We start from the raw sequence: 22,974 nt of genomic DNA, 5'->3' as shown, positions 1-22,974 counted from the left end.
AAAAAATTGCATATATTTTACTATGATTGAAAAGAAGATACCAATCCAGGTTCAATATTCTCTCTCCTTGGGGCACCTGGGTGGCTCAGTGGTTGAGTGTCTGCCTTTGGCTCAGGGTCCTGGGATCGAGTCCCACATTGGGCTCCCTGTAGGGAGCCTGCTTCTCCTTCTGCCTATGTCTCTGCCTCTCTCTGTATCTCTCATGAATAAATAAATAAAATCTTTTAAAAATATATTCTCTCTCTCCTTATTCCCATGTCTATATATTCCTCAGGGTTTTTTTCCCCAAGCAATGTAATCCACAATATTGCATTTGAATCCCCTCAGTTTGTGATATAATAAGAGTTGTTATGATTAGTTTCCTAAACCAGAGATTACTAATTTTTGTCTTTTTCTTTTTGCTAACTTTTTGTGGAAGTGTGACATATATACAGAAAAGTGCACAAATCATAATTGCTCATCCTAAGGTATACATATCTTTTTTTTAAGGTATACATATCTTTGACTTTGATAGATATTGTCAGATATTTTTCAAAGGTGGTTGTAACCAATTTACACTTCAGTAGCAATGTCTGAGAGCTCCAGTTGCTCCATATCCTCACCAACACTTAGTGTTGTCTGCCTTTTTTATTTTAGCCTTTCTGGTGTGATGTGTAGGCATCTCCTATTGTGCTTTTTTTTTTTTTAATATTTTATTTACTTATTCATGAGTGACACAGAGAGAGAGGCAGACACAGGCAAAGGGAAAAGCAGGCTCCATGCAGGGAGCCTGACGTGGGACTGGGCTGAAGGCAGCACCAAACCACTGAGCCACCCAGGCTGCCCTCCTATTGCTCTTTTAATTTGCATTTTCCTGCTAATTAGAGAATTGAGTATTTTTTCACGTGTTTATTAACCATTGGATATGCTAGGGGCTTTTTAAGTTTTGTTTTCCCAGTTATCAAAGTAATACATGCTAATTGAAAAAGATTTGGCAAATACAGAAAGGAATGATGATGGCTTTGTACTATGTCAATTTAGCTAAATTGGAACTATGTTTTTCAGAATTTTTTTCCTTGTCTGGTTCTGGGCTAGAGTTGGCCAGGAAACAATTTGCATAGGCCTTGGAGGGCAGAAGGGAAGGAGCCATGTTTTTGCGCAGGAGGTCTGAATAGAGGCAGGCACCATTACAGTTCACACAAGTTGTCTCAGATCTGCTGACTCATCTTGTTGGCACAGGAGGGCAGTTGGACTCACAGTTCCCAACAGATTTTGTCCTTCGACTTGTCTACCTCCTGGGTCAAACGTGTGTTTAGCTCCTTGCCAAAGGATCCAACTCCTTCTGCAGATCATTGCCATCACTGAAGCTAGAGGTTGTGGAGGCGGTGAGAGATTGATATGACAGTTCTACTTCACCCTTGTGGTGCCACATTTTTCTTGCAATTTCTGGTTTGCTCCCGCTCCCCCATATTTCACATCTCTTTGTTCTTCCTGACTACCTACCTTCCTGATTTCAGGCCCAGCCCCAAAAACATAAGCAGCAAGTGCATGCAAGCTGTTGAACCAGCTCCCACGGTTGCATGATGTCAAATCCCCACAATAAACCTCTGACTCTGTCATTCTTAGATGTTCTTCATCTCTAATTAAACACTGAGAAGAAACCAACTTCACCTCTCAACCCACACCCATGGGCCACTATCAACATCTCAGTGTGTATTTTTCCCACCTGGCGTCTTTTCATTGAAGAGAATGAGCTCTGAGGTGAAGGATTGCTCAGGGCTCTGCTGGCAATGTGGCAAAGCAGTCAGTATGCTGGTTTCATCCCTGCTAATGTGGTGTGTTGCTTCCACTGGGTCCCAGAATCCCTGAGTGACTCTTTACTCCTCCAGCCTTCCTGGGGCCTTCTAGCTCTGAGCACGAGCTCTGTGCCTGTGAGAGCAGCTTTTGATCACATTTTCCTGGGCTCTGTAGCCACCTGCTTTTACAGCTTCCCCATTTTGTTCTGACCAAATTATAGGAGTTCCACCTTTCTGTTCCTCTTCAGAAAAAGAACAGTCTTTTAAACCAAGAGTCATGCTGTCATCCACACCCAGAGAACCTACCGAGAAGTGATGGCCACCAGGGTGCCAGAGAGAGTCCTCAGGCCTTCTCCCCACCAAACACAGGTCCCGTGAAATCACGTAGAGCTGGAGTCCTTTGATTTAAGCATTACTGTCTTGAGAGTTCTCTTTTAAAATATAAGTACTCCTGAGAGAGGCAACGCATGAAATCCATAATTCTCCAGAATGCATTTCCCAGATGCACTAGTAAGTGACATGGTATCACAAAACCTTCTGGAAGAGAACAGGCTGGACAGGAGGCAGCCAGGGGAAGGTGAAGCCAAAGAACAAATTACCTGCTGTGCAATTTGGCCAAGAACCTCCGGGACAATGGGTTTCACAAAAAACAAGAGTCAACATCCATTTTCTGCTCAAACCTGAGACTTGGGCCCAGGCTCTGCTCCTCAGCTAGAGGGTGGACCCACGGGGACATTGTTTCTGAGAAGAACAGAACCAGAGAGAAGCATCTGGAGATAGAGTGCAATTTAGAAACTAGTGATGATAAGAAGGAACTGGTGACACATACTCTCCCAGTGTGTCAGTTCTGCCTCATTGGTTTCTTGAAGAAGAACAAAAAGTGGGTGTTGTCGTTAAGGTTTCTTGCTTTGTTTACTTTCCTTTTCCAACAGCTATACCTACGGTTGGGCTCGTTACTGGTTTGTTCCTATCACCACCCACCAAGATGAGAGGACAGTTACCCCACAGGTTGGCTGCTCACCCGGGAGCCCCAGGAAGGCAAGGAGGCCATAGCCCAAAGCACAGGAGTGCCCAGGGGTAACATTATCCTGCCAGAGCTAAACAAGAAACTGGGTGTTTAGAATAACTTCAAGAAAGTCGTGGGTGTTTCCTCTGTCAGAGAAACAAGAAACCACAGTGAGATAATGGATGGCTATATTCAGGTCACAGATTATCAGCTGCCATTGCTGCTTCCTGTTCAGAATTCGATGAAACTCCTTTCTAGTCACTTGGAGCTTCATGGATTCTGCAAGTGATAGCATTTAGTCGTGTGAGGCTTGGAAGTGCTGCTAACCAGAGGTGCCACTGGGGTTATTTTGAAGATGGGTTGTGAGGCTTCAGGGGCCTGTTCCTGGTAAGAGTAGGTGGTGAGTAAGAGACCAACAGTAAGAATAATTTTTTGCCAAACTCTTGGTATTTTTCAGGCTTTTAGATTAAGAGATTTTTTGGTACTACTTCATTTGACTCTTTCTATAAAAAGACTTTATTTTTAAGTACCCTTGATACCCAACATGGGGCTTGAACTCACAACCCAAGATCAAAAGTCATATGCTTCATCAACTGAGCCAGTCAGGAGCCCATCATTTGACTCTTAAAACAAGTGCTATGTAAAAGGCAAGTTGGTGAGGATACAGAGAAACTGGAACCTTCTACACTTTTGCTGGGAATGCAAAATGGTGTAGCCACTATGAAAAGCAATGTGGAGGTTCTTCAAAATGTTGAAAATAGAATTAACCCACAACTATATGGTCAACTAATCTTCGACAAAACAGGAAAGTGTATCCAAAGGGAAGAAGATAGTCTCTAACAAACGGTGTTGGGGAAACTGGACAGCAACATAAAAAAGAATGAAGGCGGACCACTTTCTTACACCAAACACCAAAATGAATTCAAAATGGATCAAAGACCTAAATATGAGACCCGAAACCATGAAAATCCTAGAGAAGAACACAGGCAGTAACCTCTTAGACATCAGCTGTAGCAAGTTCCTGCTAAATATGTCTCCCGAGGCAAAGGAAACAAAAGCAAAAATAAACCATTGGAACTTCATCACAATAAAAATCTTCTGCACAGGGATCCCTGGGTGGCTCAGCAGTTTAGTGCCTGCCTTCTGCCCAGGGCGTGATCCTGAAGTCTGGGATCAAGTCCCACATCAAGCTCCCTGCATGGAGCCTGCTTCTGCCTCTGCCTCTGTCTCTACCTCTCTCTCTCTGTCTCTCTCTCTCTCTCTGTGGGTCTCTCATGAATAAATAAATAAAATCTTTAAAAAAAATCTTCTGCACAGTGAAGGAACAATCAATAAAACTAAAAGGCAACCTACTGAATAGGAGAAGATATTTGCAAATGACATATATAATAAAGGATTACTATCTAAAACCTATAAAGTACTTATCAAGCTCAACAACACCCCAAAAATGAATATCCAATTTAAAAATGGGCAGAAGACGTGAAAAGATATTTTTCCGAAGAAAACATGTAGATGGCCAACAGACACATGAATAGATGCTCAACATCACTGATCACCAGGGAAATGCAAATCAAAACCACAATGAGCTATCACCTCACATCTGTCAGAGTGGCTAAAATTAACAACACAGGAAAGAACAGATGTATGTGAGGATGTGGAGAAAGGAGTATTCTCTTGATGGGAATGCAAACTGGTGCAGCCACTCTGGAAAGCAATATAGAGTTTCCTCAGAAAGTTAAAAATAGAACTACTCTATGATCCAGCAATTACACTACTGGCTATTTACCTACAGAATACAAAAATACTAATTCAAAGGCATCCTGGGGCATCTGGGTGGCTCAGTCAGTTAAGCATCCCACTCTTGATCTCAGCTCAGGGTTATGAGTTCAAGTCTGTGTTGGGCTCCACACTGGGTGTGGAGACTACTTTAAAAAGGGGGGAGGGGCAGCCCAGGTGGCTCAGCGGTTTAGCACCGCCTTCAGCCCAGGGCGTAATCCTGGAGACCTGGGATCGAGTCTCGCATCGGGCTCCCTGCATGGAGCCTGCTTCTCCCTCTGCCTGTGTCTCTGCCTCTCTCTGTGTGTCTCTCACTTATAAATAAACAAAATCTTTAAAAAAGGGCGGGGGGAGATACAAGCTCCCCTCCCCGTGTTTACAGCAGCATTGTCTATAATAGCCAAATTGTGGAAACAGCCCAAGTGTCCATCAAAATAAAGAAGATGTGGGATCCCTGGGTGGCGCAGCGGTTTGGCGCCTGCCTTTGGCCCAGGGCGCGATCCTGGAGACCCGGGATCGAATCCCACGTCGGGCTCCCGGTGCATGGAGCCTGCTTCTCCCTCTGCCTGTGTCTCTGCCTCTCTCTCTCTCTCTGTGACTATCATAAATAAATAAAAATTAAAAAAAAATAAATAAAATAAAGAAGATGTGGTATACACACACACACACGCACATGTAATGAATTATTACTCGGCCATAAAAAAGGAATGAAATCGTGCCATTTGAAATGACATGAATGAAGCTAGAGACTAGTATGCTAAGCAAAGTAAGTCAATCAGAGAAAGATAAATATCATATGATTTCACTAATATGTGAAATTTAAGAAATAGAACAAATGAGCAAAGGATAAATGAGAGAGAGGCAAACCAAGAAATAGACTCTTGGCTATAGAGAACGAACTGGATGGTTACCAGAGGGGAGGTGGTTGGGGGGAATGGGTGGAATAAGTGATGGAAATTAAGGAGTGCACTTGTGATAACACTGGATATCACATAGAATAGATGAATAACTATATTGTACATCTGAAACTAATATGCTATATGTTAACTAACTGGAATTTAAATAAAAAATTTTAAAAATAAAAAAAATGAAAATATAGAATTATTGTGTCATTCAGCAATCCCACTTCTGGGTATTTATCCAAAAGAATTGAAATCAGGATCACCAATCAATATTAGCACTTCTATGTCCATTGCACCACTATTCACACTGGTCAAGATGTGGAAACAACTTAAATGTTCACTGAAGGATGAATGGATAAAGAAAATGTAGGGGCACCAGGGTGGCATTGTCCATTAAGCCTCTGACTCTTGGTTTCAGCTCAGGTCAGGTCGTGCTCTCAGGGTCCTGGGATTGAGCCCCATGCAGGGCTCCATGCTCAGTGTGGAGTCCACTTGAGATATTCTCTCTCCCCTCCCCTCAGCCCCCTTCCCCCATCCCACCCCCACCACACAAATATGCTCTATCTCTCTCAAATAAATAAATAAATCTTTTTTTAAAAAAAGAAAGAAATATACATTCAATGGGATATTATTCAGCCTTTAAAAGAAGGAAAGCCTAAAAATATGTGACAGCATGGTTGAGCCTTGACGACATTACACTAAATGAAATAAGTCAGTTACAAGACAAGTATTATATGATTGCACTTACATGAGACACCAAAAATAGTCAAACTCCTAGAAGCAGAAAACAGAACTGTGGTGGCCAAGGGCAGGCTGGAGAGTTGCTAATCAATAGGTTTAGAGCTTTAGTAATGCAAAATGAATAAGTTCTAGAGATCTGTATAACATTATGCCTGTAGTTAACAATACAGTGTTATACACTTAAAAATCTGTTAGGAACAGATATCATGTAAAGTGTTCTTACCACAATAAAATAAAAATACAAATTTAATTTTAAAACCACCCTATGAGAGCACCTGGGTGGCTCAGTCGGTTAAGCATCTGCCTTTGGGCTCAGGTCATGATCCCAGGTTCCTGGAATTGAGCCCCACATCTGGCTCCTTGCTCAACAGAGAGTCTGCTTCTCCCTCTCCCTGTGTCCCTACCCCACACCCATTTGCTGTCTCTCTCTCTCTCTCTCTCTCTCAAATAAATAAAATCTTTAAAAAACACCACCCTATGAGAATGGTACTATTATTATCCCCATTTTATAGATGAGACAAGAGGATCATAAATGTTAAAGTAATTTGCCCAGGGGTCACAGTAGTAGAACTGGGAGCTACAGTCAAGACTTGCTTCTCTCTCTCTCTCTCTTTCTCTCTCTCTTTCTCTCTCTCTCTCAGTACTTTATTGAACTATCATTTGCATATACTTAATATGTGTATACCCATGTGGCCACCAACCAGATTAAAATTAGAGCACTTACATCATTCTTAAAGAGTTCCCCTGTGCCCCTCTCCAGCAAGTACCCACTCCCCCTAACTTCCAAGGTAACCAATATTCTGACTTCTATCCTCATACATTCATTTTACCTATTCTTGAACTTCATATGAATGAAATCATACTCTTATATCTGGCTTCTTTTGCTCAGTATAGTGTTCTAGGATTTGTCCACACTGTATGTATCAATTTATTCCTTTTTATTGCTTGAGCAGTATTTGATTTTATGAATATACTATCCAGTTTACTCATCCATTCTCTTGTTGATGAATATTGAGGTGGTTTCCAGTTTTAGAGCCCTTTTGAATAACGATGCCATGAACATTCTTCTTAGGTAGGAATAGGTTTTACTTTATTTAATACTGTCAAAAAACAGCCTAGTTGCTCCACATCCCTGCCAACACATGGAGTCATTGGTCTTTTCATTCTTGCCTTTAGAATGAGTGTGAGAATGGGCTCTTTCCAATTCCAAAGCCTATGCAGCACCATAAAGTTCTGGATTTGAGCTCTTGCTTCATCCATGGCTGTCTGTCTTGGGTAGGAATAAGTGGCCTAAGTACCACTTACATGCTGGCAGCAAGAAAGAAAAGTGGCTTTTCCAAGACAGCTAGTGTCTTAGAGATCTGCCTCCTCCATCATTTCTGAGGCGTGCCCATCAAATTCAAGATTAAGTGTATACATGCCATTCTCTAGGAAAGCTCTCTTAGAGAAAGCTCTCCTGTGACTTCTGGTACAGGGGTGTGTGCCAAGTGTGTGGCCAGTGTGGTCAGAGCCTACTGTGAGGTTGGGCCTGTTCTTCACTGTTAACAACTTGGAGTGCTTCAAGTTAGAACATCAGAAGGCTCTCAAGGATGTCCTGGCCCAGGAAGTGCGTTAGCCTGAAGCATAAAAACTCTACAACTATTTTTTGGCTTGGTGTTATCCCCCAGTGTGACCTTGGGTGAGTTTTTTAACCTTTTGTGACTCAGTTTTGTAAACTATTAAATGGGGGCAGCAATTGGTTCTTCAAGGGCTTCTTATTGTTCTTAGAGTGTCTGTTTCCTCAGCTCATCTTTCCCTCACATCCCCTGTGCTTCTACTGCACTGACCTATTTAATGTTCACCAGCAGGATATCTTCTTTCTATAAAAGCTGCTTTTAGACAGGGTATTCCCTTTCTCTGGAACAGCCTTTCCCACCTTGTCCAACTGGCAAACCTTTCTTTATTCTCCAACACTCGACATAAGCTATATCTCTCTGAAGCCTTCTCTGGTCATTCCTTGTCTCTTCTGGCAGATGGAGGGCCCCATGACAGTTGGTGTTATACATCCATTCCTATCACATTGTTCTTTGTGAGTCTTCCCCATCAGGCTGCGGGTTCCTTAATAAGAAAAAGCTCTAGCCCTGTGTCAGGCTCATAACAGTGGCTCAATAAACATTTTCTGAATTAATGAATAAATCTTGAAAGAAGAGGAAATGTAGAAAAAAATTTTTAAAGGAAATTAAGCTTTCATTATTGTCTTCGTTAGTAAAAAATATATATATATGCATATTATAAAATATTCAAGCAAGGGAAGTAGAGGTTTCTCCTCTTCCACCCTACATCCAGGGACAGCCCTATCAGCAATTTGCTTCCAGACCTTTTTCTATACGTGTACATTTTTTTCCCAATAATGGGGTCATATTGTTCAGAAACCATTTTTATTTGTTATATCATGAACACCCTTTGGAAATGTCTCCTTTCTTCATTATTATTCAAATATAAGTTGGAAGAACAAGTCTCAGACTTTGTAAACAAGTAGGGGATAGAAACTTAAGGACAGAGTTTCCTTCTCCATTCAAATCTCTAAGAAATCTAAAAAGTCCCTTACTCATTCATTCCTTTGTTCTTTTTTTTTTTTGCATGGAGCCCAGTGAAGGACTTGAACTCACAACCCTAGGATCAAGACCTGAGCTGAGATCCCATCTAGGCCTTGCATCTCATTGGCTAGAACAAAACAGGATCCAGGACCCCCAGACACTTTGACTGAGTCACTCAGGTGCCCCAAATCCTTTGTTGTTTTCAGTTTTTAAAACTTTTTTAGGGACACCTGGGTGGCTCCTCAGTTGGGTGCCTGCCTTCAGCCCAGGTCGTGATCCCGGCATCCGGGATCGAGTTCTGCATCGGGCTCCTTGTCTATGTCTTTGCCTCTTTCTCTCAGTCCATGTCTCTCATGAATAAATAAATAAATCTTAAAAATAATAAAAATAAAATAAAACTTTTTTTAGAGGGGGGGTTGGGAGGAGAAAGAAAGAGAATCATAAGCAGCCTCCATGCCCAACACAAAGTCCAAGGCAGGGTTTCATCTCACAACCCTGAGATCATGACCTGAGCCAAAATCAAGGGTCTGACACTTAACCAACTGACCCACCCAGGCACCCTGTTCCTTTGTTCTTTTAATTACAAAAGTGATGTGAATGCACTGTAACAGATTCAGACAATACAGAAGTGTATAGAGAGGTAGATGTATTCCATATATGTATGCATATATGTGTATGCAAAATTTTTAAGAAGAAAAAGATTTTACTATATGTGTTGCTTTTTTCTTCTTAATAGCTCATGGACAACCTTCCATATAGAAGGTCTCTATCAACTGCATTCTTTCTGATGCTTGCATAGTATTCCTTTGCATGATATACTACAATTTAGATGTTTTCTAACCCACTGTTGATACAATACATCCATTCACAAAATACTATTGAACACCAATAAAAAAAACTAAGTATCAGTGTGGAGCTCACTATGACACGTTTATCCCAGGATGCTGTGGGAGCCCAGAGGAGACACACAGACTGGGGAGCCTGTATTTGACAGTACCTGTAGCCAAGGAGGATGGAACAAAAAATGTGAATCTAAAAGGCCAGCTGCCAAGCACTTTCCCTCCCATCTAGGCCTTACATCTCATTGGCTAGAACAACGCAGGATCCAGGACCCCCAGAAGGAGCTTCCAGAACATGAGCTGAATGGAGCAAGCACATTTTGCTTTAGATGAACAAATTGATTTTGCAGAAACAGGAAATTTCTCTCATACTTGAAGTCCTAAAATAGAAAAAATATGCTGGGATGCACAGGGACTTGGGGAATTTGGTTAATGTTGTGAAGTAAATTTGATGTGCATTTTGAATCTGACAATTTCAATGTGAGCTGTTCCTCGCTTCTCGAAAAGGCTTTCACTGAAAATTAAGAAATGTCAACTATCAAAGAATGTTCACATAGTAACAGAATGAAGTAAGAGAACACTTCTAAGTATCGCTGCTCTCAAAGGTGCGGGAAATGGAACCCTTCAGGCTCCACTGGGGAGACTATAAATCAGGCAACCTAGAGAGCCAAATGTGGCCTGGCCCAGCCTTCCTCTTTAGCCTTGACTCCAGATTTTCTCCCTGACACTGGCTCTGGTATTCCTCCAACTTAGCACACTGTCCACCTGAGGGCCTCTACACAGGCTTTCTTTGTCTGGAAAGCCCCTTGCTCCCCAGTCATCCTCAGACCCCTGGTCTCTCTAGTCTTCCTATTCATCCTGGATGTCTCAGCTTCAGGGAGGCTGTCTCTAAACTCCTAGTACAAATAAGTTTCCTCTTTGTACATTCTCTGACAACTCTGTTCTTTTTCTTTAAAGAAGTTACCACAATCCCCATAATATATTAATTCACGTGATTATTTGTTTAGTGATAATGTCTGTTTAGCGACACAGGATGAGCCTGTGTCGTTTTGCTCATAGCTGAATACCTAGGGTCTCATAAATGTCAGACACAAAATCTCACCCGATATATATTTGCTGAATAAATGAATGCTTTTAGAGGGTAGTCTCTATCAAAATGGTAAATGTGAGGATACTGTGTGATTCAACCATCCTACTGAAGGACTCTATCCTATGGAAACAGCAAGACTGCCCTGAGACATGGGTGCACGTGTATCTGTGGATGCATCATTTGTATTAGCAGAGGTTTAGAAAATACCTCATGTGGTACATCATTCAATGGAATACTATATAACCATTCAAAGGATATATATATATATACATATATAAATAACTGAATTACTGATATGAAAAATGTCAAGGGAGGGGTGAATAAGTAGAGCACAAAAGATTTTTAAGGCAATGAAATTACTCTGTATGATACAAAAATGATGGATACATGTCATTATGTATTTGTTGAAACCCATAGAATGTACAACACCAAGAGTGAACCGTAATACAAACTATGGACTTTGGGTGATAAGGATGTATCAATGTAGGTTCATTGATTACAACAAATATACCACTCTGGTAGGCTATGTTGATAGAGGGGGAGGCTGTATGTGGATAGGTGTAGGGAGTATATGGGAAATCTTTGTACCGTCTACTTGCTTTTGTTATGAGCTTAAAAGCGTTCTTTTAAAAAATCTATTTAAAGAAAAAAACAAGTCCTTGGGCCATATATGGAGGATTTCTACCTTTTCATTTACATATTTTACACATTTGTGTTTTTTGAATTTGTTACACTGCGCATATATATTAACTACCTTTGTAATTAAGAAATATTAAAGATCAAAAAGAAAGGAAGTAAAATACTGTCAGTCTATATATACAATCCATACTGTACGACTGCATACATGCACAATAACAAGCAGACATGCAAACATACTCATAGCTCTTTAACCACCAATGATAGTATCCAAGCCTTTCCCTCAACATCTGCAGGATCACACATTTTCATTCAGTGTAGACCTTGCAGAGGGAGAGGAAAGCTGCTCAACTCCAGGAGATTGGATCAAACTTGGTCCTGAAAGAGGATGAATCTGGGACCCAGGGGAGGTTGGTCTGCAAGACATCTCTGCAAGACATCCAGGGAGGTGTCTTCTAAGCCTGGCACACTGTTCTTTCAGGTAGGCCCAAATAAGGTTTTTTTGCATAATTACAACATTTACATATTTTTTTAAAGATTTATTTATTTATTTGAGAGAGAGAGTGAGGAAGGGGGTGGAGAGGAGAGACAGAGGGAGAGGGAAAGAGAATACCCCAAGCAGACTCCACACTAAGCTCAGAGCCCAAAGCAGGGCTCAATCTCTGGACCCTGACGTCATAACCTGAGCTGAAATCGAGAGTCAGATGCTTAACCGAGTCACCTCGGTGCCCCAACATCTACATATTTTTGTTGTGAAATTTAGACAATACAAAAAAGTACAAAGAACCAATAACCTATAGCTCCACATCCTAGTAATAATAGGACCTAGAGATAGAAACAACTTGGTGTAAATTCTTCTAAACTTTAAAAGTCACACATTTATAAACACAATATGTGTGCAAACATCTTATAAAACACTTGCCTGATTGACATATTTTCCTATTTTCATTTCTTTTTATATGCCTCTGCACTGGAGCTCTCACTTTTTTTTTTAAGAAACATTTTATTTTGGAATAATTTTAGATTCACAGAAAAGTAGCAAAGGTAGTCAGAGAGTTCTTGTGTAACTTTCACCCAGCTTGCCCTAACATTAACACCTTACATACCTGAAGGTATCGAAACTAAGACATTAACATTAGTATAGTACTATTAACCTAAATTTAGGCACTGTTCAGATTTTACTAGTTTTTCCACTTATGTCCTTTTTATATTCCAGGATACCACACTGCATTGACACAAACAAGTTTTCACAATTTTCACCAGCTTCTTAAGTTGCCACTGCATGTAGCACTAATGTGGGTCCAGAGTGCCTTCCTACAGTTTTCTATCTCCTTGCTTTCAGGCCAAACATTTACTTTTCTTATGTGCTTCTCCACAGACTGCCTTTTCTGAACCCCATAGATAAGAGATCTCTCTAAAGACTCCTTTGGTCAGATAAATCCTGCTCACTGCCCTTTCTCTGAGTAGAGTAATTCCAGCCAGGAGGTTTGCTCATTAGGAAGCATCTCACCCAAGACTGGATTAGATCCATGGTGCTCTGGCTCCCCTCATTGTGCATCTTCTCTATGCCTTCCATTGTAATTCCAACACCATGACTTCCCTGAGCATGTCACCTGGGAGCCAAAGCCTTTACCTGCTTTCTCACTCATTCAATTCCTATGTCACTTTTAAATGCCTCCAAGGGTGCCTGGGTGGTTCAGTTAAGCAATTGACTCTTGGTTTCAGCTCAAGTCATGATCTCAAGGTCATGAGATCGAACCCTGTGCTGGGTTGCATGCTGGGGTGTGGAGCCTGCTTAAGATTCTCTTCCTCTCCCTCTGTCCCTCCCTCAATGCCCCCTCTCTCTAAAAAGATAAAGTAAAATAAAATAAAATAAAATAAAATAAAATAAAATAAAATGTCTCCAAGATGCCTGAAACATTTTGCAATAATCTTCATGGGTCTTCCTTTGAAATGTCTATCCAAATTTTATATAGCCACCAACTATTCTAATCATTAAGGGAAGCTCTAGATGCTCTTATTATTGACCAACATTTTGGGGGTACTTCATTTGTCTCTGGTACAGAAAGTTGGACAAATCTCTTCAGTTCGTCATACATTTATTTCATCATCAGTAAGTAGGTGCCTTCTTTTATTTTTTCCCCCTACATACTCATCCTTCTCCTCACCCCATAAGGGATACTCATTATAATGCATTTAGTACATGTCCTTGGGGCATGCCTGGATGACTCCGTCAGTTAAGCAGCCAACTCTTGATTTTGGGTCAGGTCATAATATCAGGGTCATGGGATCGAGCCCAACGATGGGATGGAGCCCCACGTTGGGCTTCCCACTTAGTGGAGATTCAGCTTCAGGATTTTCTCACTCTTCTGCTCCTCCCCCACTCACTCTCTCTATCAAGTAAATAAATAAATCTTTAAAAAAGAAAGTTACACATCATATGTAACTCTTTTCTTAAAAGATTTTATTCATTCACTTGAGAGAGAGAGAGAGTGCAGGAGCAAGGGGAGGGGCGCAGGGAGAAGCAGACTCCCCACTGAGCACAGAGCTGGACACAGCCCAGAACTTCTGGATCATGACCTGAGCCAAAGGCAGGCAACTGAGCCACACAAGCACCCCTGTAACTCTTTTTTTAAAAATTGTTATTAAAAAAAAAAATACATGTCCTTGGGTTTACAGGCATTCTTAAAAGACAGTGTTCTCTTTTTTTTTGGACAGATATGATGTTAGTTTACATAAATGGTATTATACCATAAGTTTTAGTATATTTCTTCCCTACATCACCTGGGAGTGACATACATTTTTAATATTGTTGTGTGGCTTTGAGTATATTTGATTCATTAAATCTGATTGCTGCACAGTACTGCAAAATGGGCATCCATACATTTTACTTCACCATTTCTCCAGGGGGTTGAACACCTGGGTCGCCTCTGCACGCAATCCTCTAACAAATTTGCTTGTTGATGTTCCATTAGGGACCTTTTGAGAGTTTTTTCCAGGGCAGTATACCCAGGAGTGGGATTGCTCGTTCTTTGGGTATAGCATATTTAAATTCATGAGATAGAGTCAGATGGCTTTTAGAATGGTTCTACAAGTTTATATTTCCACCTGTGGTTCCCTCTCCCCCATACCTTGCCAACACATATTAGGTAACATATGACTTGTCTAACTTTTGCTAATCTGATTAACACAAAGTGATAATATGTTTTAATTTGCATTGCTCAGGATGCTTCTAAGGTTGAGCATCTTCACCTACTGGTGAGCCATTCTGATTTCCCATCTGTGATTTCCTAATTTATCAATTGCTCACTTTTCCATTGGGTTTCTTTTCTTTCTTTTTTTTTTTAAGATTTTATTTATTTATTTATTTATTTATGAGAGACACAGAGAGAGGCAGAGAGGCAGAGAGGCAGAAGCAGTCTCCATGCAAGGAGCCTGACGTGGGACTCGATCCCAGGTCTCCAGGATCACACCCTGGGCTGAAGACAGCGCTAAGCCACTGTGCCACACAGGCTGCCTTCCATTGGGTTTCTGGTCTTTTTCTTGTTGATCTGTGGGAGTTTCCTATACATTCCAGATAGTAATCCTGAGTCTGAGCAAACTGGATCCCTAAACACAGACTGCTCTAGAAATGGGCTTTTTGTGTTGTTACAAATATACTTTTCCTCTTTATGGTCCGGTGATAAAAACTGGCCACCTTATTGTGGTGGAGCCATAGTCTCCATCCTGTGAAATCCACAATCACAGGGGTCTGCGCAGTGGCCAGCCAGGGCCGACCTGGGCATATGAGTAGAGGGACGCATGATTTCAGGGGTGGCTGAGCCTGTCTCATGACCTGGGTGATATACAAAACGAGAAAGAAAACAGAATTGGGGGAAGCTGCTACTACTAGCAACTTAATGGCCAAACTTCACACATAAGTGTTCTTAGTCTGTATGAAACTAAGCTGTTTTTTCTATAAAGTTTCCATGTGCAATATTGGATGAGAAACAGGGTGAAGGGGGGAAGGAAACTGTGGTGATATAAACTGCTTTATTCACAATGACTAAAACCTCTGTCTGTTTGAAGTGAGCCTTTGCTAGACCTAAAAGGCTCTATTTTCTCAATAACCTGATACCAGCTTTTGTCACTAGCCATGGCAGCTGCACTAAGCTGTGGGCTCCCTTGTGTTATTTTTATCCAAAATACTCACTGGATCCCACTTGGTCACCAGTATGTGCAAAGAAGGTTTGAGGGCCTGAATGCACCCATCTACTTCACAGGGATGAATGCCAGCCACATGGGCAAGAAGAAGCATTTTTATTAAGTGGCTGGGTAAGGCTCCCGCTGCCCTCAGAACAAGGTTCTTTAGTAAAAGCTGGATCAGAGAACTCAGCTGTGGCCAAGGGGCCTCAGCAAGGCTCCCTGTTCCCTCTCTCTGAATCAGAGAGTTCATGACCCAACCAGCTGCATAGAAGAGGTCTGCCCTTCTCAGAAAGGCCAGGCCCTTTATGGTCCATATGGAGGCAGAAATCAGAAGAGAAAACATTTAGTCATTTTTAAGAGGTTTTATTTATTTCTTTGAGAGAAAGAGGGAGAGAGAGCATGAGCAGGGGGAGGGACTGAGGGAGAAGGAGAAGCAGACTCCATGCTCAGCATAGAACCTGACACAGGGCTTGATCCCAGGACTCTGGGATCATGACCTGAGCCAAAGGCAGATGCTCAACCGACTGAGCCACTCAGGTGTCCAAGAAATTTAGTTATAAATCCCCACCCAGCAACAGACCATTTCTCTTCCTGGGCTAAGTCATCTTGCCCTCAGACCTGGACCTGCCTCCCTTCCTCAGCACCTCTATCAGAACAATTTCTAAAACCCAGAGAGTGGCATAAACAACCTTGAGGTAGCCAAAGCTTATCTTCTCTGAGCCCCTTTTGACAGCAAAGTCCACATACTGTCCATCAGGCCATCCCCCCTCCTCAAGCCTTTCGCCCCAGCCAGAGTTCTGGGCGCCACCCCATCTTTAGCTGCTTTCACCCCCAGCCCAGCAGAGGCCGCTAGAGTAATGCAGATGGAGCCAGTGTTGGCAGAAGCAGGGAAAGGGCTCCCAACAGGGCCTTGGGGCGGTATAATAGTCTGTCCTTCAGAAGCTCTTAGTCCAAGAACCCAGCTGGGCCAGCACTCTGAGCCTCCTGCTTGGAGTTCCCCTCACCCCTCTCAGAAGTGAAGCTAGGGCCAGAGTACTTCCATTTTATGATTTTAAAAAATATGTTTCCTAGTTCCATTTTTATGGCTCTGGATGTTTTTTTAATGTCCCCTCAAATTACTAAAATTGTGGTTTATTTCAAGTGTTTATATTTAGTAAATTAAACCTTATGATACTCCCACCTACCCTCAGCCCCATATACTGCAACATAATGGTACCGTTCACAAGCTGTATGAAAACAATTTATAGCACACTATATAGTTGACATGGTCTTGGTAATGGGACAGGTTTGAGAGGCACGTTTTTTGCTGAGCCCAGTGAGTGATGGATACATAAGCCCCACATATAAGGTCTGAATGTAAGGCCCTTCATGAATGGGAGGCCCTAGCCAAATGGCCCTCCTAGTCTACTGTCTACTCTCCACCCCTGCCCTCCAAGGACCAAGCCATGGAGGAAGATTAAACTTAGTGCAGAGTGGAGAAGGGGTGTGTGTGTCAGAAGTTACTGGTCCCCCTCTTCCAGTTCCCAACCTGTCATCCTCAGATGGAGGGATGCATTCAGCGGGCTTCAGGGATGAATCTGGATGGCAAGAGGGAGGCCTCTCTGCTCCTAGCTGTTCTGTGTACAAGCCTCTGACACCCCAAAACCTCCACTCTGGGCCATTATTCCCACCCCTTAGGCCCCAGAGCCTTTTCCTGTGGTTGTGTTGTTTTTCTCAGAGCAGGAAGTCTTCCTGGAAATTCTCCAGGAATCCAACATCCTCCTTCTCACCCAGGGGACACTGGCCTCAGGCGTGCAGCCCACCCCACCCATCCCACCTCCACTCTGGGCTTAGACAGGACGCCTCATCAACAGGAAATCATCTTCCCAGGACCTAGCATCTTGCCCTCAGAATGCTCTGGGCCTCTTCTCCTCAGGAACACTCAGAACAACCACCTTTTACAGTTGAAGAGAAAATAGCAACCCAAATTTCCACAGTGCTGCTTATCTGCTTGTCCTTTTTCTTGCCTGGGACCTGGAGGCTGAGCACCATGAACCACCCCACAACTACCACACACACACACACACACACACACACACTCCACTACCAAGATCTGTGGTTTCTGCTCTGGAGCTCAGCACTTTCAATCTCTTCCTCCTCTTTCAACTGTCAGAATCCCCATCTGATCTAGTTGTCATGGGAAATAATAAGGCCGACGTGAATGACTGGCAAGGACCCCAATATTCTCTCTCCTGGGAAGGTTATATTATAGATTGATAGCTCAGGTATCCTGAAGAGTCTATGCAACCCTAGTCCTCCTGGATGCTCCTGAAATATGGGGTTCTATGGTCAAATATGTTTGGGGGACATCATATATATATATATCTACGATCCTTTATTCACAATGTTGAAGTCAAAAAAAGTCCTGAAAACAAAATTTTTCATCACTTGGGGTAAAACTTGACCTAAATGATGTGTAGTTTTTTTCAGATTCTTTATTTAACCTACTTGGTGTGACTGTCCATATGTTTTGCTGCAGAAGTATGTGATTACAGAGCCTGGTCCACTCTGCTGAGGATGCTATGGAAAAAATAGCACATTCACTATATTATCTTGTTAAAATATGAAAAATTCCAATTTCTGAATATATCTGTCCACAAGGGCTTTGGATTCTGGATTGTGAACTGCATACAACCCCTTGACTGGATATTTAGCCTATCCATAGCATTTTAAGGCCCTGAGAAGCCTTGTCACCAAGAAACTAAACTTAAAGAGCATTCTCCAAATTTATTTGACTACAAAACTCTTTGTTCCACTTCATACCTATTAATACCTCACAGAACTTCCATGTGGACACTAGGAAAGTCTAACAGTGGACGCTTAGATATAGGAAAAGGTGGATCATCCTGAAAGCTCTTAGATCCTAGGTCCTAGGGAGAGTTTTTCCTTATTCTCAAGGCTAATGCTGTGGGAAAGAAGAAAATCTGGAGTAGGGCAGACTGAGGCAAGACTCTGATGACTCATGTGGGTCTGGGACTGGGACAGGGCCTGCTAGAAAACCCAATTAGGACAGACACCTATGTCAAGACTCAAACTAGAGAGCCAGACAAGAATCAGGAGGGAAACAGTTAAAAGTTCAGCTGAAAGGGTGCCTGGGTGGCTCAGTGGTTAAGCATCTGCCTTTGGTTGAGGTCATGATCTCTGGGTTCTGGGATCCAGCCCTGGGATAGAGCCCTGGGATGTAGACCGCATGAGACTTTCCTGCTCAGCAGGGAGTCTGCTTCTCCCTCAGCCCCTCCCCCTGCTCATATTCTCTTTCTCTCAAATACATAAAATTCTAAAATAAATCAATACATAAAAGTTCAGCTGAAGATCAGAAAAGCAAGAAATACAATTTAAAGCACGTGGAAGGGATCCCTGGGTGGCGCAGCGGTTTAGCGCCTGCCTTTGGCCCAGGGCGCGATCCTGGAGACCAGAGATCGAATCCCACGTCGGGCTCCCGGTGCATGGAGCCTGCTTCTCTCTCTGCCTCTCTCTCTCTCACTGTGTGCCTATCACAAATAAATTTAAAAAATTAAAAAAAAAATAAAGCACGTGGAAGTCCAAATACCCAACACAAAAATCCTGGAAGCTAAGTTAACCGTTTGCCCCATCCTATGAGATTTTTTTTTTTTTTTTTTTGGTTCTCAAAACATTCCACTATTTATTTTTTTTTTAATTTTTTATTGGTGTTCAATTTACTAACATACAGAATAACCCCCAGTGCCCGTCACCCATTCACTCCCACCCCCCGCCCTCCTCCCCTTCTACCACCCCTAGTTCGTTTCCCAGAGTTAGCAGTCTTTACGTTCTGTCTCCCTTTCTGATATTTCCCACACATTTCTTCTCCCTTCCCTTATATTCCTTTTCACTATTATTTATATTCCCCAAATGAATAAGAACATATAATGTTTGTCCTTCTCCGACTGACTTACTTCACTCAGCATAATACCCTCCAGTTCCATCCACGTTGAAGCAAATGGTGGGTATTTGTCATTTCTAATAGCTGAGTAATATTCCATTGTATACATAAACCACATCTTCTTTATCCATTCATCTTTCGTTGGACACCGAGGCTCCTTCCACAGTTTGGCTATCGTGGCCATTGCTGCTATAAACATCGGGGTGCAGGTGTCCCGGCGTTTCACTGCATCTGTATCTTTGGGGTAAATCCCCAACAGTGCAATTGCTGGGTCGTAGGGCAGGTCTATTTTTAACTCTTTGAGGAACCTCCACACAGTCTTCCAGAGTGGCTGCACCAGTTCACATTCCCACCAACAGTGTAAGAGGGTTCCCTTTTCTCCGCATCCCCTCCAACATTTGTTGTTTCCTGCCTTGTTAATTTGCCCCATTCTCACTGGTGTGAGGTGGTATCTCATTGTGGTTTTGATTTGTATTTCCCTGATGGCAAGTGATGCAGAGCATTTTCTCATATGCATGTTGGCCATGTCTCTGTCTTCCTCTGTGAGATTTCTGTTCATGTCTTTTGCCCATTTCATGATTGGATTGTTTGTTTCTTTGGTGTTGAGTTTAATAAGTTCTTTATAGATCTTGGAAACTAGCCCTTTATCTGATATGTCATTTGCAAATATCTTCTCCCATTCTGTAGGTTGTCTTTGAGTTTTGTTGACTGTATCCTTTGCTGTGCAAAAGCTTCTTATCTTGATGAAGTCCCAATAGTTCATTTTTGCTTTTGTTTCTTTTGCCTTCGTGGATGTATCTTGCAAGAAGTTACTGTGGCCGAGTTCAAAAAGGGTGTTGCCTGTGTTCTTCTCTAGGATTTTGATGGAATCTTGTCTCACATTTAGATCTTTCATCCATTTTGAGTTTATCTTTGTGTATGGTGCAAGAGAGTGGTCTAGTTTCATTCTTCTGCATGTGGATGTCCAATTTTCCCAGCACCATTTATTGAAGAGACTGTCTTTCTTCCAATGGATAGTCTTTCCTCCTTTATCAAATATTAGTTGACCTCCCATGAGATTTTATATGCCTCCTATAAAAATAAAGACCTACGCCCACTCTAGAGTTTGCATTATATAAAACGAAATGAAAGCTCCTGGCTGGTGTGTTAAATCAGTGAAGAGGCAGCTAAGCACATAATGCCTCCTCCTGACCCAGGTGGAAGGGATACTGAGCGATTTGTAAGAATAGCAAATTCAGGCAATAAGAGCTTCCAATATATTTCTTGTATCTTGGTCTCTGACTGCTGCTGGATGTTATCATTCTTTTAAATTGCAAATTGGTAAAACAAAAAGAAAAATCCTGTTGGGCTCAGTTACCATGTGTCAGTGGGACCAGAGCCGGGAGCTGCAGCCTGTCAGAGTATGCAGGTGAGGAGGTGCCATCCTGGCTAGGACTCCTTAGCAGTGTTGGGTCTGTTAGATGTCAGGAAACTCTTCAGAGTTAGCTCTGGGTGACCTGGAGGATAACTCATTAATGGCTATCTCTGAGCTCTTAAGGCTGGTGCTCTGGAACAGCATGAGCACACCGGGAAAAGGATATGCCAAATCCATCGCAGGCTTTGTTGTCGCTGACCCCTGCCTCTTGCTACTGTGAGTACAGTATGTTCAAGGCCTTTTTTAAAATGTCTCTTCCAAAAGTCTCACACTCAGCTTCTGGCTACCTCCCTGTGCCTGCCCTCTCTATGGCTTATTCTTAGTCTCAGGGTTTCTCAACCTTGGCACTATTGACACCAGGGACCACATAGTTCTTTGCTGTGTGTAGCTGTTCTATGCACTGAAGAATGTTAGTTAACCCTAGATGCCAGTAGCATCTCCCCACTTATGGTAACCAAAACTGTTTCCAGAAACTTCCACCTCTAGAGGAGCAAAATCACCACTCCTTGTTGAGAACCACCGTTCTATGAATGAGGAGTTAGCATGACAGACTGAGTGAGACCCCAGTTCTGCCCTGGGCTAGCTGTATGCCTAGAATCCATAATATTTCCTAAATGACCCTATAGTATTTCTGGATGAATTTAACTTCTCTGATCCTCAATTTCCTCATAAAATAGAGGAAAATGATAATAAATATCTCATGGGCTTGTTGGGAGGGTTAAATGAAGTAACTCATGTAGAAAGATTAAAGTGCTTGGCACAAACGAGCATTCCAATACCTGTGGGTTATTATTTACCCCTTTCCCTCCAGGGCTCCACACCTGCTTTCAGAGTGACCACTAACTGACCTTAAACTGCCTTATAAAACATTTCAAAGCATTTCATTCTGACCTTCCCTCTCAAACTTCATTTCCTTAACATTGCCTCCAGCTCAACACCCCAGACCTATTGACTGCTTGCAATTCCAGGGAAGCAGTCAACTTTTTTATGGCTCCTGTGGTCTTCGTGCATGCATGCTGTTCCTTATGCTCAGTATTCTCTTCCCCTCCCCTGGCTGACTGCTGCGTACCTTTCAGGTCTCAGTATGGGCAGCACCAAGTCCAGGAAGGCTTCACCTCCCAAGCCAGGACAGAGGGAGCCTCCTTCCACTCCTGTCATTTTGTTTCTGATACTTGCGTGGCCATTGCCCAGTTCTCTGAACTACTCTCCTGACTGGGATCTCTGTGAGGCAAGGGATGCTGTGTTGCTCTATGCAGAGTCTCTGGAACCTTGCTCAGTGCCTGATATCCAACAGGGACTTTGTAACGTTTGTACAGTTGATGCCTAACTTGATGAACTGCTTCAACATTAATATGGAAAAATTTCTCTTCCTTCCCAGATAACCAGGCATTAATCTTTCCATTTGAATAGGTAGTATTTGAAAATGGAACAAAATTCGAGTTATTAAAAGGTATAGGGAGGGGGCCCCCTGGGTGGTGCAGTTAGTTAAGCATCAATTCTTGGTTTCAGCTCAGGTCATGATCTCAGGGTCCTGAGATCAAGCCCCGAGTCAGAGTCCACACTCAGCATAGAGTCTGCTTGAGATTCTCTCTCTTCCTCTCCCTCTGCCCCTCCTGCTTGTGCTTTCTCTCTATCTCTCTCTCTCAATAAATAAATAAAATCTTAAAAAAAAAAAAAGATATATGGAGAAGAGTAAGGCTCCCTCTCCCATCCTGCAGCTCCCTGGTCTCCCTCCCTAGAGGTCACTACAGTACTGGGCAGCCTTCCACTGATGTCCAACTATGTGCTTATGTGCTCCCCCACTGTCAGGACTCCAGCCGAGGCAGTCAGCATGCATCCTCTCCGTTCCCCAAATCCCACTTGCCATACTCAAGAAAATGGATACATTGGGGGCAGGAAACAAACTTTTGACTCTTTTCAAAGGCAGCATGATAGGAGATGGCAGATGGCAGGGGTGACAGCAAAGGGGAAATCTGGTAGTTCCCAGCATGGTCACCACCCCAAAATCTCCTCAACTGTCTACACACACATGAACGCACGCACGCACATACGTACACATACCCAGAATAAAAGCAGAAGCTGTGGGGACATCCC

The sequence above is a fragment of the Canis aureus genome, chromosome 4 (genome assembly GCF_053574225.1).
Source record: "Canis aureus isolate CA01 chromosome 4, VMU_Caureus_v.1.0, whole genome shotgun sequence".
NCBI classification, from domain to species: domain Eukaryota; kingdom Metazoa; phylum Chordata; class Mammalia; order Carnivora; family Canidae; genus Canis; species Canis aureus.
The sequence above is the reverse complement of the archived record's forward strand: the minus strand, read 5'-3'. Positions refer to the sequence as shown.